This window comes from Chiloscyllium punctatum, chromosome 11 (genome assembly GCF_047496795.1).
Source record: "Chiloscyllium punctatum isolate Juve2018m chromosome 11, sChiPun1.3, whole genome shotgun sequence".
Taxonomy (NCBI): domain Eukaryota; kingdom Metazoa; phylum Chordata; class Chondrichthyes; order Orectolobiformes; family Hemiscylliidae; genus Chiloscyllium; species Chiloscyllium punctatum.
Window position 1 is genome coordinate 34352554 of NC_092749.1, and position 17049 is coordinate 34369602.

The 17049-nt window shown below is 40.9% G+C and overlaps 1 protein-coding gene across 1 annotated transcript in view; it reads left to right on the forward strand.

Moving 5' to 3' along the window:
- The window catches only part of LOC140482587 (potassium channel subfamily K member 12-like), a 90553-nt gene that overhangs the window by 71939 nt on the left and 1565 nt on the right, over positions 1 to 17049 (forward strand). The gene's annotated exons all lie outside the window — the stretch shown is intronic.

The following is a 17049-nucleotide window of genomic DNA, read 5'->3' on the forward strand; positions in this document are numbered from 1 at the left end:
ACCAGGGAGATGGGATTCTGAATTGCATCCTGCATAGCTGAAGAAACTTGAGGAGAATTGGATCACTGTAGCTGACCATTGTTGGTTCCTCACTACCTCATTCCATTTCCAGAATCTTATGTTCGTGGCGATTTGCTTCAGATAATGTGTTTGCTCACATATGTGCAGAAGCACTTTGTAATCAGATACAAATGAAGGCAAGTGCCCTCATGCTGGGTGCCTACTCAGATCCCAGGCAGCATTGAGCAAACCAGACAGTGTCTAGCTATCAAAGATCAGTAAGAGGATGGGCCTGAGTAATAGAGGAGAGGATGTCCAGAGTTGAACCAGAAGTGATCCAGTCTTTATCTTGCAATTCCACATACATTTACATAGAAACTAGGAGCAGGAACAGGCCATTCAGCCCTTTGAGCCTGATCTGCCTTCAGTCTGATCATGGCTGATCCTCTATCTCAATGCCATACTCCCATTTTCCTTCCATTTCTCTTGATGTCTTTGATGTTTAATCAATTTATTTTTTGAATAAGCTCAGAGACTCGGCAATCGCAGCATTCTGTGGTTGCAAATTCTACAGGCAGACCACTGTCTGAGTGAAGAAATAGTTCCTTATCTCAGTCTAAATGGCCTACCCCGCATCATGTGACTGTGACTCCTGATTATAGACTCTCCAAACAGGAAAAATATCCTCCCTGAATCCACTCTGTCTGGCCCTGTTTGAATTTTACATGCTTTAATCAGATCCCCTCTCCAGTGAACAGCAATGAATACAGGCCAGTCAATCCAATCTGTCCACACAGGACCGTCCTGTCATTCCTGGCACCAGCCCAGTGAACCTTCACCTCATTCCCTCTATGTCAACCATATCTTTTAGGTAGGGAGACCATAACAATGTCATGTATAGTTTTACTGAGGGGATCCTCATAGAATAGTCCATTCACACATAGTGTTCGAGTGTAAACTGGACTTATTTCAACCACTTCATAATGGTGGCTGGAGCTCTCTAAGTACAGGACCCTGGAAAATGGGACTACTTCCTGACTCATGGGTTGCCCTGGCCTAGAACATCACTATGATGACAGTAATTGTGGTGACAGGATTGTAGGTCAGTGCGTTTCATTCTTCTGGGATACAACTGGCAAGAGACTGAAAATTCCAGCCTCCAATTTGTAATTGACCATGTATGAGCCATTCTGCCTGATCTCTGGTTTGAAGAGAAAAATCCTGCTCACAGGCTGTTAGATTTGAAAACTATACATATAAAGTAACTTCAAACTAATTACCTGACATTTTTTTGGTGTTGATTTTTCATCTAAGTCAAATGGCTCACACCATTGTGCAACAGTTCCCAAGGTCCCTTTGTTAAAAGCTTAGTATACATTCACTGTACATATAGCAAGCCAAACCTCTGATGCCAGGTTACAATTTCAGACAACCCTATCATAAAAACTTAAGAACGAGGAGCAGGACTAGGCAATTCAGCCCCTTGAGCCTGCTCAGCCATTCAATGTGATCATGGCTGATCTCACCTCGGCTTCAACACTACTTTCCTGCCTACTCTGCATAACGTCAACCTGTTGCTAATTAAAAATCTGTCTTTCTCCACCTTAAATTTACTCAATGTCCCAGCATCCCCCACACTCTCGGGTAGTGCATTCCACAGATTCACAACTCAAACTATGACCTCTTGTTCTAGACTGATCCACAAGAGAAAACACCTTCTCTACGTCCACTTTGTCAATCTCCTTTACCATCTTATATACCTCAATTACATCTCTAAACTCTACAGTATTAGGATGGTCTAAACTGCATCCTGCTGCCTTTTCCTCACTTCCATTGAGCTGTTTGCTCCCAAACATATAAAGTATGACCCAACCAAATTGCTACAGTTGGTAGTGGCGGCACAGTGGCTCACAGTGCCAGGGGCCCAGGTTCAATTCCACCCTTAGGTGATTGACAGTGTGGGCTTAATTGGCCGAACGGCCTGCTTCCACACTGTAGGGATTCTATGTTTCTAGCATTTGCACTGATATATTCCAAAAATGTATGGTTATAACTATGGCAGTTTACCTTGTGACAACTCATTGGTTTTTGCTGTTTACAGGGCTGGTTCCCAGATAAGTGCTCTGCGAATGATGGTTTCATCTTTGTGAATTGTAGACCATTAATCCAGTTGTGGATTTCAGATGACATGCATCAAAGAAATGTAATATTTGAGTATTGTCATTTTCTGCTAACTCTGAAATTGGACTGATGCCTTTAGAGTCACACTTTGGGTTCCAGCATTAATTATACCATAGGTACAGCATGTACCTGGATATTTATGAAGACAACTTGAGACTTTTTATTTCATCTCAGCGAGTAGCCTGAACTAAAAACACTCTCAGTGGGTAGCTCACTGATTGAGAAAGTGTGAAATAAGACATTGTGGTTGCTATGATAAAAGGCAGCCTGCAACCCCTTTGAAGAGAGTTGCATTGTCAGTGGGAAAAAGCAGGGAATGTGCAACACTGGGCAGACAAGGGGGCAGACCAAGTCCCAACCCTTGCATCTATAACCCCAACATGAGCAATAACTGAGAAGCTGAATTCACAAACGTGAAAGAGGACACTGAACAGGCAGAATGGCTCATATGTGTAAGAAAACATTAGAAGATAATTTGATGAAGTAGTGCAAAGATAAGGAGTAGAAAGTATTGCCAATTTTTTATATATAGTTAATGATGTTTGACTCTATTTAACAGTTGTTATGAACCCAGACCAGACTGCTAACATTATCTCCTTATTATCTCCTGAATGAGCCCACAGAATTATGTGACGATCTGGTTAGAGACCAATAACCTTTATTATTAAACTACACAAAAGGTAAGATTCAGGTGATTACTAAGAGAATAAAGCCACAAGTTTCCAAAGTTTGGAACATAATTTATTAGAGCTGAAAATGTGTTGCTGGAAAAGCGCAGCAGGTCAGGCAGCATCCAAGGAACAGGAGAATCGACGTTTCGGGCATGAGCCCTTCTTCAGGCTTTTCCAGCAACACATTTTCAGCTCTGATCTCCAGCATCTGCAGCCCTCACCTTCTCCTTCAACATAATTTGTTATACAAGTTAGAAGAGTAATGAAATTTACAATACATGTACAACTTACTTCTAACACCCAGTATGAATGTTGTAAGCAAGGTAATGGACTGTGGTTGAATACCCTGCAGTGCATGTTAAATAGAAAATTGAAGATTTTGCAGCACTTCCCTCTAATCAAATCTCATTAAATTTCTCAAGGATTTACAATCTTCTCTTTTATCCATTTTTCTTAAAACTCCCTTTCGAGAACTTGCAATTCGGTACTTACTCACTGACATAACCTTTCGGTAACTGCAGTTTTCACCAACCATTAGATTTAATCTTGCACAATTGTAAGATGCAAAGACTGCTTGACCTTTTGATCCTCATTCTTTCTCATTGCACTGAGGTTTAAAGCTCACAGGCTTCTTCCAAGCCTCCCGTAGCCTCCACCAAGATAAAGCCAGTGACTGTGCTACCTTTGCAGCTCTGCAAGACATCTAACTCCTGACTCCAAGGAGCTAGCCAATTGCTCTTGACTTCTTCCCAGCAGGACAGCTAAAAATCAGCTCTCCAAACAGATAGCAGTAGGCACATTTTAAAAGCTGTTCATCTCAAACATCATTTGGAGATGCCGGTGTTGAACTGGGGTGTACAAAGTTAAAAATCACACAACACCAGGTTATAGTCCAACAGGTTTATTTGGAAGAACTAGCTTTTGGAGCGCTGCCCCTGATGAAGGAGCAGCTGTTGAAGCAGTGCCCTCCAAAAGCTAAAAATTCCAAATAAACCTGTTGGACTATAACCTGGTGTTGTGTGATGTTTAACTTTGTACATTTCAAACATGTTTTCATCTTCTAAGAAACTGGCTAGTGTACATCGATGACACTAGTAAATGACTTAGTATATTTTAAAGTCATGTTTCATGATTTAAATCAGTTTTAAAGAAATAGCTCTCAATGTTGACAAGGCAAGGCAAGGCAAGGAATAGACATATATAATGTTGTATTCTATGAATAAATCTAGTATCAAAGATAGTTGTCTGGTTCCCTACTTCACCAACTGGTTTCCAACTGATTTAACAGTAACCTGACAGAGTTGTATTAGTACATCAATATGTCCTTAATCGTAATAATATCATTTGCATACCGTAAACAGATGCCCCTCTGTATAACTCAAATCTTTATGACTTCCAAACAATATTTCAAAACAAGTCTCGGGAAAGAGCCAAAAAAAAGATTTTCCAGATTCTCAATCCCACAATATAATGCCAGCCATTCCTCTTCGAGGACTTTGAATAATCTCGTTGTGCGTGCATTCCTTCTTGTAAAGTAATCCGACAGCTGATGACTTAAATGAACCAATTTTAGTTTAGAGATCACTATGCTTTCTAGTTCCACATTCATGATAACAAGATCAATCTTGAATCTTCTTTCAGTCACATTTTTGTCACCACTCAAGAAATAATGGTGTAAAATCACTTATTGGGCAAACTATTTGTAAAATGCCCCCTTGTATAGAATTTTGCCTAAAATATTTGACAAGTGGCACCCCACACCAATTGCTTATAAATGAGCCTGTGTTTCTGCAGCTAAAATACTTTGAAGCACCCATTTCATTTTCTCAGCTTCCCATGCCAAGGGACTGCCAAGAATATTATATGACTATCAATGCTTGAATACCCATCCAAAAGGTAGACATGGGTAACATATCTAAAAATGACCATTTTGTGTCCTTTGGGTCTACCAAGTCTGGAAACTTGAGTACACATTTTTCAGTATTCAATATTTTAATGTTTGTTTTATCACTGTAGTTAGTTCCAAAACATCAAAACCAGCATCTGGTCTTATCTAAATCCCCAGCCAATTAACTGACCAATCAAACTTCTGAACCACTCTGCTTCTTTTTCAGATGTGAAGTAACGTTTCTGCGAGAACATAATGTGATTGATTGGGATTTGATCTTTCTAGATAAGATCATTGATTCAAGGTTACTACAGACCTATTCTTAAATTTCCCTTTAATCTTATTTATATCAATTTATCAAATTCCATAAAACCTCCCCTCACACACCATCCATAGAAAACCATTAACATGAATCATAAGTTTCCCTTTGTGGTACCAGCAGATCTATGCTGGAAATGCTTTCAGTTGAGAATATCCTACATTCTGTAAGACAGATTCAAACTAATACCGTATCCTTAATGTACCATTCAATCCATAAATGAACTGCTTTAATCTCCATGCCTTCCTTTGTGTAAGACTTGCCTCTTTAGGCTGGCATAATGTCACCAGGCAAGGATTTCGGAGGGTCAGGCTAAAATACTGGAGACAAGCCTTCACATTCCACCAAGGCAGCCAGTGGGATTTAGTGGGAGGGGTTGGTATTGAGAACCTGGTCGATCAATGAAAGTAGATTGAGAGTCAGGCTTCCTCAAGGGTGGAACAAGATTCGGGTTACTAATGTAAGGAGCAGGTTTGAGAGTCTGACTTGTGCCTTAGGAAAAATAGCAATTAACAGAATCTTGAGAATTATTAGTTCATCTGTCTTCCTAGCAGTGAGTGACAGGGAGTATTTGGCCAGCCCACATGGGGGAATATTACTTGCAGTAACTGGCTAAGGATATAATTCCTGTTGCCAGAAAGTCAATTGAAATATTCGACAGTTGTTTTTAAGGATCAATTTTCCAGGGCATCAGCAGATCAACCCTGCATTGGGATTGAGCTGCCTCCCAGGAGCAGCATGCTGAAGAAGGTTTTTTTATTTAAGGAGGGAACTGCAGGCAGAGAAAGTAAATCCTTATCTTCAGTAATGACTGGCAGGAGAGAAATAAGGAACTCATAAGGAGAAGCAATTGTAGCAGCGGCACAGCCTGGGACAGCTGGCTGAAGGAATGAGTGGCTGGCTTAATGATTGTTTGGCTGGGTTAATGAGTCAGTGACTGATTGGGTGAGTAAATGGGTTAGTGAGTGAGTCAGTCAGTGATTGGGTGAGTAGCTGGATGAGTGAGTGAGTGGGTGAATGAGTGAGCAAGTGAGTGAGTGATTGGGTGAGTAGCTGAGTGAGTGAGTGACTGACTGACTGATTGAGTGAATAGCTGGGTGAGCGAGTGAGTGAGTGAGTGAGTGAGTGAATAGCTGACTGGCTGAGAGAATGATCCTGAGCAAGACATACAGCCAGCCTTCTCGTCCTGCTCTCCATCCTCAAAGACCCAAACAGGCTGGGAGATGAGGAACTTGCAGGCTGAAAGGCAACCCACTTCTAACCCCCACTTCCATGTGACTTCCCCAAAGACCAGCTCATAATGTGCCTGACCAGACATGAACTGGGGTTGTGGTTAATTAAACTCAAATACTTTGCTTGTCTGATCCTAGCCCCTTCCCTTTTGATCAGACCTTGGGGCCTGATCTTTTTAACTCACTTCTCCTTAACCAAAAGACAAAATTAAAATATTTTATTAGCTAGTCATTAAAGTAAATTCTTTAAAAATTCCAAGTCAATGAAACTCAAATGTCACTATCTGCTCTGGTGGGTTTCGAACCCATGTTCCCAGAGCATTAGCTGGGGTCTCTGCCTTACAAATCCAGTGACAATATGACAGTACATTCACTTCCCCTCAGTCCTGCTGCTTCACACTTTTTAATCATAATTTTTATAAATTATTTATTTAAATTATTAAGTGTTGATTTAGAATTTCTTTCCATGAAATTTGTGTTGACTTTTGACAAAATCCTTTACTCTCTGAAACATGTTCAGCTCCCCACTTTCCCACCCCAGGTAAGAGAAAAATTACAATGACCATCGTTTCACGCCAGCATTGGAGAGCTGACTGGTGTTGAGTTTATCCTGAGGATCTCCATACATCAAATGAGGGGCAAAGTTGAGAAGGAGAGACCTTCATGGTGACATTGGGAATTACACCCATGCTATTGGTTTTACATTGAATCGCAAACCAGCTGTCCAGCCTACTAAACTTAATCGATCCCCTATCAAGAGAAAAAATACACACCCATGAAAATCGATGAAAACTATGTTCTTGATTGTTCTGTAGCCCTCGTTGTATTACATCATTTAGTCAAGCCTCAGCCTCTACTTTGTCTTTGATATTTTACTGCACTACAGCTACAGAATCTCTCCATCCCATGATCTGAAGATCCATGGGATCCTTTTCCAGCACAGGAGTCACTTCTATATTCACAATGAGATCTCACACTACAATTTCTTACTTTCAACTCTTTCACCCAATTCTATTAGTCCTTAGATCTTTTTTCTTGTCCATTAATTTGGACATTTATCCAATAATTATACTTACTAGTAACTTTCCCTGTTCTCATGAATCTTCCATTCACTGTACCCTTCTGATATGAACATCACTGAGATGAATATCACTGAGTACCCTGGCTAAGCAGTTGTCCTTTGGCTGTGATAGCCCTCTCGTGTGTATCAATGTCATTTGTCTATCACCATCTGGCTCCTGATCTGCCATACACAGTCTTCCATTACTGTAATGTGGAGGTGCCGATGTTAGACAGGGTGGACAAAGTCAGAAGTCACATGACACCAGGTTATAGTCCAACAGGTTTATTTAAAATCACAAGTTTTCAGAGCATTGCTCCCTTGTCAAGTAAAGTAACTTCACCTGATAAAGGAGGAGTGCAAGCTAGGAATATAAAACAGTGGGTAATTGTAACTGGGAATTCACAAGAAGTCAGAATTAAAGATCAGAATTAAGGTCTTGCTCAACCAGGAACCACTGTAGGCTGTTGAAGGAATAACAGGAATACAGAGTACTGGGCTAATGGTAAGATTCTTGGTAGTGTGGATGAGCAGAGAGATTTCGGTGTCCAAGTGTATTGATTCCTGAAAGTTGCCACCCAAGCTGATAGGGTCGTTAAGAAGGCGTATGGTGTATAAGCTTTTATTGGTAGAGGGATTGAATTTCAGAGCCATGAGGTCATGTTGCAGCTGCACAGAACTCTGGTGTGGCTTGCAGTTTTGCATACAGGTCTGGACACCACATTATAGGAAAGATGTGGAAGCATTGGAAAAGGGTGCAGAGGAGATTTACAGAGGTCTTAGAGGAGCAGCTAAATTAACAGGATTCTGGGTAATCCAAGATGGAAGACGGGAAAAATTGTGGCTGTAAGAGCTGCTCCTTTTTTCAGGTATTTTAGGTGTTGGAGGTGATTTCCTCAAATTCCAGGAGGAGCAATTACTGTTTTATATGCTGTTGTATTGTTTTGGAGTTACAATCTCCCAAATAAGGTGATTTTGGCAGTATTCAGGTCCTCAGTGAGAAACAAACTACACAGTATTAAAACTACACTTAAGTCATTCTTTCTCAACACAATTGTCTCAAATCACAGCTGCAGGCTAAGGTGACAGAGATGTAAACTTGTCTGAAACTGATGTCAGGAAGTAACTTCACATTATGAGTGAATAATATCTGCTATGACGATGTTGGTAGGCAGATAGAAATAAAAGAGATAAGTAAATCTATAAGAAACTAAAATGAAGGACCTAGTGTGTGCCATTCAGCTTCACCATTCAATGAGATCATGGCTGATCTGATGGTACACAACTCCACTTTCCTGCCTTTTCCCAATAGCCCTTCCTTCCCTTACTGATTAAAATTCTGTCTATAACAGCCATGAATACAGTAAATGACCCCGCCCCAACAACTCTTTCGTAAAGAATTTCACAGATTCACCATGGACTCAGAGAAAAACATCCTCTTCATTTCTGTCTTAAATTGGTGGCCATTTACTCTGATATTGTGCCCGCTGATCTTAGACTCTCCCACAAGGGGCAATAACCTCCATACTTACCTTGTCAAGCCCTCAAAGAATGTTGTATATTTCAATAAAGTTGTCTCTCATTCTTCAAAACTTCAATAAGTACAGGCCCAATCTGCTCAATCTCTTCTGACAAGTAAATCTGGAATGTCTGGAATCAGCCCAGTGAATCTCCTTGGGAATGCCTCCAATGCCAGTGCATTTTTTCTTAGATAAAGGGACCAAAATTGTTCACAGTATTCTAGATAGAGTTTAACTAGCGCCTTGTATAGTTTAGCTAGACTTCATTATGTTTATATTCCATTCCATTTTAAATTAATGCCAATATTCCATTTGCCTTCCTATAACCTGCTGATCTTAGAACATAGAACATAGACCATTACAGCGCAGCACAGGCCCTTTAGCCCTCGATGTTGCGCTGACCTTGAAGCTAATCTGAAGTCTATCTAACCTATTCCATTTTCATCCATATGGTTATCCAATGACCATTTAAACGCCTTTAAAGTTGGCGAGTTTACAACTGTGCAAGCAGGGCATTCCAAGCTCTTATTACTCTCTGAGTAAAGAAACTACCTCTGACATCTGTCCTATTTCTATCACCCCTCGATTCAAAGCTATGTCCCCTCATGCTAGCCATCACCATCACTCTGACTCTCCACCCTATCTAATCTTCTAATAATCTTGTATGTCTCTTTTAAATCACTTCTTAATCTTCTTCTCTCTAACGAAAACAGCCTTAAAGTCTCTCAGCCTTTTCTCATAAGACCTTCCCTCCATACCAGGCAACATTTTGGTAAATCTCCTCTGCACCCTTTCCAATGCTTTCACATCCTTCCTATAATGTGGTGACCAGAACTGTACACAATACTCCAAGCCGCACCAGAGTTTTGTGCAGCTGCAACATGACCTCATGGTTCCAAAATTCAATCCCTCTACCAATAAAAGCTAATACATCATACGCCTTCTTCACGACCCTATCAGCCTGGGTGGCAAATTTCAGGAATCAATGTGCTCAGACACCGAAATCTCTCTGCTCATCCACACTACCAAGAATCTTACCATTAGCCCAGTACTCTGTATTCCTGTTACTCCTTCCAAAGTGAATCACGTCACACTTCTCCACATTAAATTCCATTTACCACCTCTCAGCCCAGCTCTGCAGCTTATCTAAATTTAGCTGTAACCTATAATACCCTTCTGCACTGTCCACAACTCCACCCACTTTAGTGCCATCTGCAAACTTACTAACCCATCCTTCTGTGTCCTCATCCAGGTCATTTATAAAAATGACAAACAACAATGGCCCCCAAAACAGATTCTTGCGGTACACCACTCGTAACTGAACTCCAGGATGAATATTTCCCTTCAACCACCACCCTCTGTCTGAAAAAGCTAGCCAATTTCTGATCCAAACAGTTAAATCACCCTCAATCCCATGCTTCCTTATTTTTTGCACTTGCCTAGCATGGGGAACTTTATCAATGTCTTACCAAAATCCATATACACTACATCAACCACTTAACCCTCATTCACCTATTTGGCTACCTTCTCAAAGAACTCAATAAGGTTTGTGAGGCACAACCTACCCTTCACAAAACCATATTGACTATCCCTAATCAAGTTATTCCTTTCTGGGTGACTTTAAATCCTATTTCTTGTAATCATTTCCAAGACATTACCCACAACCGAAGTAAGGCTCACTGATCTATAATTACCAAGGTTGTCTCTACTCCTCTTCTTGAACAAGGGGACAACTTTTGCTATTCCCCAGTCTTCTGGCACTAATCCTGTAGACAATGACAGCATACAGATCAAAGCCAAAGACTCTGCAATCTCCTCCCTAGCTTCACCGAGAATTCTTGGATAAATCCTACCTGGCCCAGGATACTTATCTATTTTCACACTTTTCAGAATTGCTGATACTTCCTCCTTAACCTCAATCCCATTTAGACTAATAGCCGGTATCTCAGTATTCTCCTTGAGTACATTGTCTCTTCCCTTGTGAATACTGATGAAAAGTATTCATTTAGCGCATTCCCTATCTCCTCGGATTCTACGCACAACTTCCCACTACTGTCCTTGACTATCCCTAATGTTACTCTAGTCATTTTTTTTATTCCTGACATACCTGCACAAAGCTTTCGGGTTTTCCTTGATCCTACCTGCCAACAACTTCTCATGTCCCCTCCTGGCTCTTCTCAGCTCTCTCTTTAGGTCCTTCCTGGCTAACTTGGAACTCTCAAGCACCCTAACTGAGCCTTCACCTCTCATCTTTACATAAGCCTCCTTCTTCCTCTTGAGAAGAGATTCAACTTCTTTAGTAAACCACAGTTCCCTTGCTCGACCACTTCCTCCCTGCCTGACAGGTACATACTTATCAAGGACCTCCAGTAGCTGAACCTTGAATTGTGCCCATCCCTTGCAGTTTCCTTCCACATCCTATGCATCCTAAACCTTGCCTAATTGCATCGTAATTGCCTTTCCCCAAACTATAACTCTCACCCATGTACATACCTATCGCTTTCAATCCCTAAAGTAAACATAACTGAAATGTGGTCACTATCACCAAAGTGCTCACCTACCTCCAAATCTAACACTTGGCCTGGTTCATTATCCAGTACCAAATCCAATGTGGCCTCACCTCTTGTTGACCTAACTAAATATTGTGTCAGGAAACCCTCCAGTGCACATTGGACAAAAACTGACCCATCTAAAGTACTCAAAATATAGCGTTTCCAGTCAATACTTGGAAAGTTAAAGTCCCCCATAACAACTACCCTGTTACTTTCATTCCGATCCAGAATCATCTTTGCAATCTTTTCCTCTATGTGTATGGAACTTTTGGAGGCCTATAGAAAACTCCCAAAAGGATGACCTCTCCTTTCCTGTTTCTAACCTCAGCCCATATTATCTCAGTAGATGAGTCCTCATCAAATGTCATTTCTGCCACCGTAATACTGTCCTTGACAAACAATGTCACACCTCCCCCTCTTTTACCACCTTTCCTGATCTTACTGAAACATCTAACTCCCGGAAAGTGCAATAACCATTCCTGTCCCTGCTCTATCCATGTCTCAGAAATAGTCACAACATAAAGTCCCAGGTGCCAACCCATGCTGCAAGTTCAGCTACCTTTTTCCAGATGCTCCTGGTGTTGAAGTAAACACACTTCAAATCAACTTCCTGTCTGCCAGTACATTCCTGCAACATTGAAACCTTATTTCTGACCTCACTACTCTCAACTTCCTGTACACTGGAGCTCCAATTCAGGTTCCCATCCTCCTGCTGAATTAATTTAAATCCTCCCGAAGAGCATTAGCAATACTCCCCCTCTAGGATATTGGTACCCCTCTGGTTCAGGTGTAGACCATCATGTTTGCAAAGGTCCCACCTACCCCAGAATGAGCCCCAATTATCCAGGTATCTGAAACCCTCCCTCCTGCACCATCTCTGTAGCCACATGTTCAACTCTTCTCTCTCCCTATTCCTCACCTTGCTAGCATGTGGCATGGGTAACAAACCGGTGTTCTAGAACTAAGCTTCCACCGAGCTCCTTGAATTTCTGCCTTAAATCCCCATCCCTTTTCCTACCTATGTCATTGGCGCCTATGTGGACTATGACTTGGGGCTGCTCCCCCCACCCCCCCCCAACCTTAAGGATTCTGAAAACATGGTTGGAGACATCACAGACCCTGGCACCTAGGAGCAACACACCAACCGCAACTCTCTCTCATTCCCACAGAATCTCCTATCTGTCCCCCTAACTATGGAGTCCCCAATCTCTCATGCTCTGTTCCTCTTTCCCCTTCCCTTTTGAGCAACAGGGACAGACTCTGTGCCAGAGACCTGAAGTCCATGGCTTACCCCTGGTAAGTTATCCCTCCCCAACAGTATCCAAAACCGTACACTTGTTATTGAGGGGAACGGCACTGTTTGCCCATTCCCTTTCCATCGCCTGACTGTAACTCATCTACCTTTTTCCTGTACCTGAGGTGTGACTTCCTCCCTGTAACTCCTCTCAATTAACCCATCAGCCTCAGGAATGATCCAAAGTTCTTCCAGCTCCAGCTCCAGTTCCCTAACTTTGTTTCCGAGGAGCTGGAGTTGGGTGCACTTCCTGCAGATGAAGTTAGTGGGGATACTAGTGATGATCCTTACCTCCCACATTCTACAGGAGGAGCGTTCAACTGCCCTAACATCCATTCCCACTGTTATGAATTCCAAAGAGACTATTGAAAAAAATGTAGTAACTTTACCAATCAGGCACACAGAACGTTTTCTTTGGTTCATGGAGGACCTAGGTGATACTACCCAAATAGTGTTTCAAGTAAAGCAACCGGCGAAAATATTACCTCAGCTGTCCTGTGTCTGCTCCTCCTATTCATGAGGTAAGTTTTTAAAGACAGAATTTACCTTCCTAGCAGCCCCCTGGTCCTCACTCTCGTTCCTCCCGCTGGTGCTGAGTCTTAAGGTAAGTCCTTTTAGAGGGACATTTAGCTTCCCAGCAGTCCCATGGTCCTCAAATTCACTGCTCCTACTCTTGCTGAAAACGGAGGATAATTTTTTTGTGATTAATACCTGAGGTTCCCAGATTACTCTATACAGTAGTTTTCTGCAGGTTTTCTGCACTTAAGTAATATTCACCTCCTCTACTCTTCACACCAACCTGCATAGCCTCATATTGTCCCATAATATTCTTTAAATTTAGAATCCCTACAGCATGGAAACAGGCCCTTCAGCCCAACAAGTCCACACCAAACCTTCGAGGAGTATCCCACCCAAACCCATTCCCCTTCCAGAGGAAACCAGAACACCCAGAGCAGACACAAGGAGAATGCACAAACTCCACACAGACAGTCACAAGGCTGGAATCAAAACTGGGCTCCTGGCGCTGTGAGTGAGCAGTGCTAGCCGCTGAGCCACTGTGCTGCCCTCCCTGCTGTTATTATGTTCCTTCTGCCAAGATTTGACCCCTCTCAGTTAATCTTTATATCCCTCTGCAGATGCTTTGAGTCATCCTCACCAGTTAGTTTCCCACCTATTTTTGTGCAATCTGCAAATTTGGAGATAACATCTTTACTTCCATTATCCAAATCATTAGTATATATTGTACATAATTGAGTCCCTGTGGCACTCCATTCGGTTCATGTTACAATCCTGAAAATGCCCTTTATTCCAACTCTTGGTCTTCTATAAGTTAGCTAATCCGTTATCCCCAACACTGTGGGTTGTTATCTATTGAAGTAGACTTACGTGCAGGATCTAATGGAAAGCCATTCTTAAATGCAAAGCTATCCTGCTTGTACTTCGTCAGAGAACTCTAATAAATTTATCAGACATGATTTCCCCTTTATGAAGCCAAGCTAACTCTGTTTGATTATGTTATGCATTTTCAAATACTCTAATAGTATGTGCTAACATTTTCTCAATTACAAATACTAGCTAGCTTATCTGATTTTTGTCTCCCTTTTTGATATTTGGAAGTGTTACATTATATTTCTGTAATATTAGAATTAAACTTTAAAAATCAGTCATATAAATTTAATATTAAACAAAGGTTAAATGTAAACAGATGAAGTGAAGAATTTAGAAGGATTTTTTTACATGGAGAGTAGTGAAAGCATGGAATGATCAAAGCATTGATATCTTCGGGGTGAGGCATTCATAGATAAAGAGAAAGGATGAGAAAGCCAAGACAGCGTGGGTGTGTGTGTGTGGGTGATAATTAGCGTTGAGAGGATTTGTGTGGAATAAAAACAGACTAGTTCATATCATACGTGCGTTAGTTTCAATATAATCTTTATGGAAAATTAAGCATTTATGTTGAAGATTCAATTCATATTGGCCTTTGTTCTGTCAAAGCACAAAAATAAATTAAAGACAGCCACTCACAGAACTCAGAATCTACTTTAATTCAAGACATGGCTGGCACAGTTAGTCTGTTGATGGGCTGCTTGATTTATGTAGGAGGTGAGTTATTCAATTGAAATATTATCATACAGTGTTATTTATTCAAATATGTGTCTGGTCTTCAGCTTTTTGGAATTTAATAAATAGCTATTTAGCTTCCATATGTCTCTAGTTACTGTTTTTAAAGGGATAAATCTGTCTGATTTTTTTCTAATTAATGTCTCCAAGATGCCTTCATAAAGGCAAAGGGTGACTGTAATAAAAAAAACCAAGCAACTACTTTTGAAACGTAGTCACTCCTACAGTATAGGAAATGTAACAGATAAATTGTGCACTAAACTCCTACAAAGAGCAGTGTAATAATGACCAGGTCATTTTTTCTGTGTCATTGACTGAGGAATAACTTTGGACAGAATTTCTGGTCAACACTCCTACTCTCCTTTGAAATTGTGCCTAGGGATTTTTAAAATGTTCACCTAAGAGGGAAAGGACATCACCACAGTTTAATATTTCATCAGAAAAATGGTACCTCCAGCTGTGCATCACTACACTGGAGTGTCAGTCTTGAATTTTGACCTGAACTCAAAAAGTGGGACTTGAAAGCATTACCGTCTGGCTCAGTCATGTATGCTAAGATATATACCATAAGTTAATACAGATCTTCAAAGTAAATCCATGAGAAATTTCCAAAGAATCTAAAGGAGAAATCATCTCTGACATATTTATTATACTTCATTGAACAACTAACAAGTAGGGTAGATAAAGGGGAACCGGCAGATGTGATTTATGCGGATTTCAAAAAGGCATTAGATAAGGCACAATTCATTAGGCTGTGAAATAAGATAAAATCCCTTGGTGTTGGAGGTAGTATTTAGCATTGATAGAGGATTGGCTAATTAATAGAGGACACATAGAGGGATAAGGGGGCATTTTAAGGATGACAATTTATGACTAATAGAGTACCACAGAGTTCCGTACTGGGGTCAATTATTTAAAATATATTAATGACTTGGGTGATGGAAGTAAATATATTTGTTGCTAAGTTTGCAGATGATACAAAAATAGGTAGGAAGGCAAGTAGGGAGCATGATACAAGGGGTCTACAGAGGGATTCAAACTAGTTAAATGAGCGAGCAAAGCATTGGTAGATGGAATATATTGTGGGAAGATATAAGGTTATGCACTTTGACAGAAAGAATGAATGAACAGATATTTAAATGGTGAAAGATTAGCATCTATGTTCAGTGAGTGATAGGAAAGATAAATTGAATGTTGGTCTTTATTTCAAAAGGAATGAAGTACAAAATTAGAGTAGTTTTGCTAAAACTGTATGAGGAGAAAGTGAGGACTGCAGATCACAGTCAAGAGTGTGATGCTGGAAAAGCACAACAGGTCAGGTAGTATCCGAGGAGCAGAACCCTTCCTGATGAAGGGCTAATGCCCAAAATGTTGATTCGCCTGCTCCTTGGATGCTGCCTGACCGTCTGTGCTTCTCCTGGACCACACTCTTGACATTAAAACTATAATATGAGGCACAAGTTGGAGTCCAGGTGGAATCAATGATTAGCTTTGGTCCCCTCATCTAAGGAAAGATATACTGGCATTGGAGGCAGTTCAGACAAGATGATCCTTGGTATGGAGGGATTTTTTTTATGCGGAGAGATTGAGCAGTTTGAGCATGTGCTCACTGGGCTTTAAAAAACATGGGAGGCAACCTTACTGAAACATATATGATTCTTAGAGGCTTGGCAAGGATTGAGGGTGGAGAGGTTGTTTTCCCTAATGGCAGAGTCTAGGACCAGAGGCCATAATCTCAGAGCAAATTGTGACCAATTTAAAACAGATGAGGGAGAATTTGTTTCTCTCATGTGGTGGTGAATCTGTGGAATTCTTCACCACAGAGGGCTGTGATTGAGTCCAGTGAAGGCTGAGATAGCCAGATTCCTTATCATTAAGAGCAGAAAGTGTTATGGGTAAAAATCAGGAAAGTGGAGTTGAGGTTAATCAGATCAATCATGAGCTCCTCAGGTGGCAGAGCAAACTGGAGTTGTCAAATAGTCTACTTTCCTCCTGTGTCTTTGTGACCATTAGTTAGCCAGAAACTGCTGCAGTTCATGTCAAGATAAAGAGAACAGCAAGGCATAAAATTCAATTCAAAGTTAGCTTAGCACAAAATGTGCAAGTCACTAATTAATTTCTTCAATGAAAAACCAAATGAGTTTAACTATTTCTGTGAAAAATATACGTGATTCGGTATTATATATACCTCTTTATTGTTTAATAAACCTG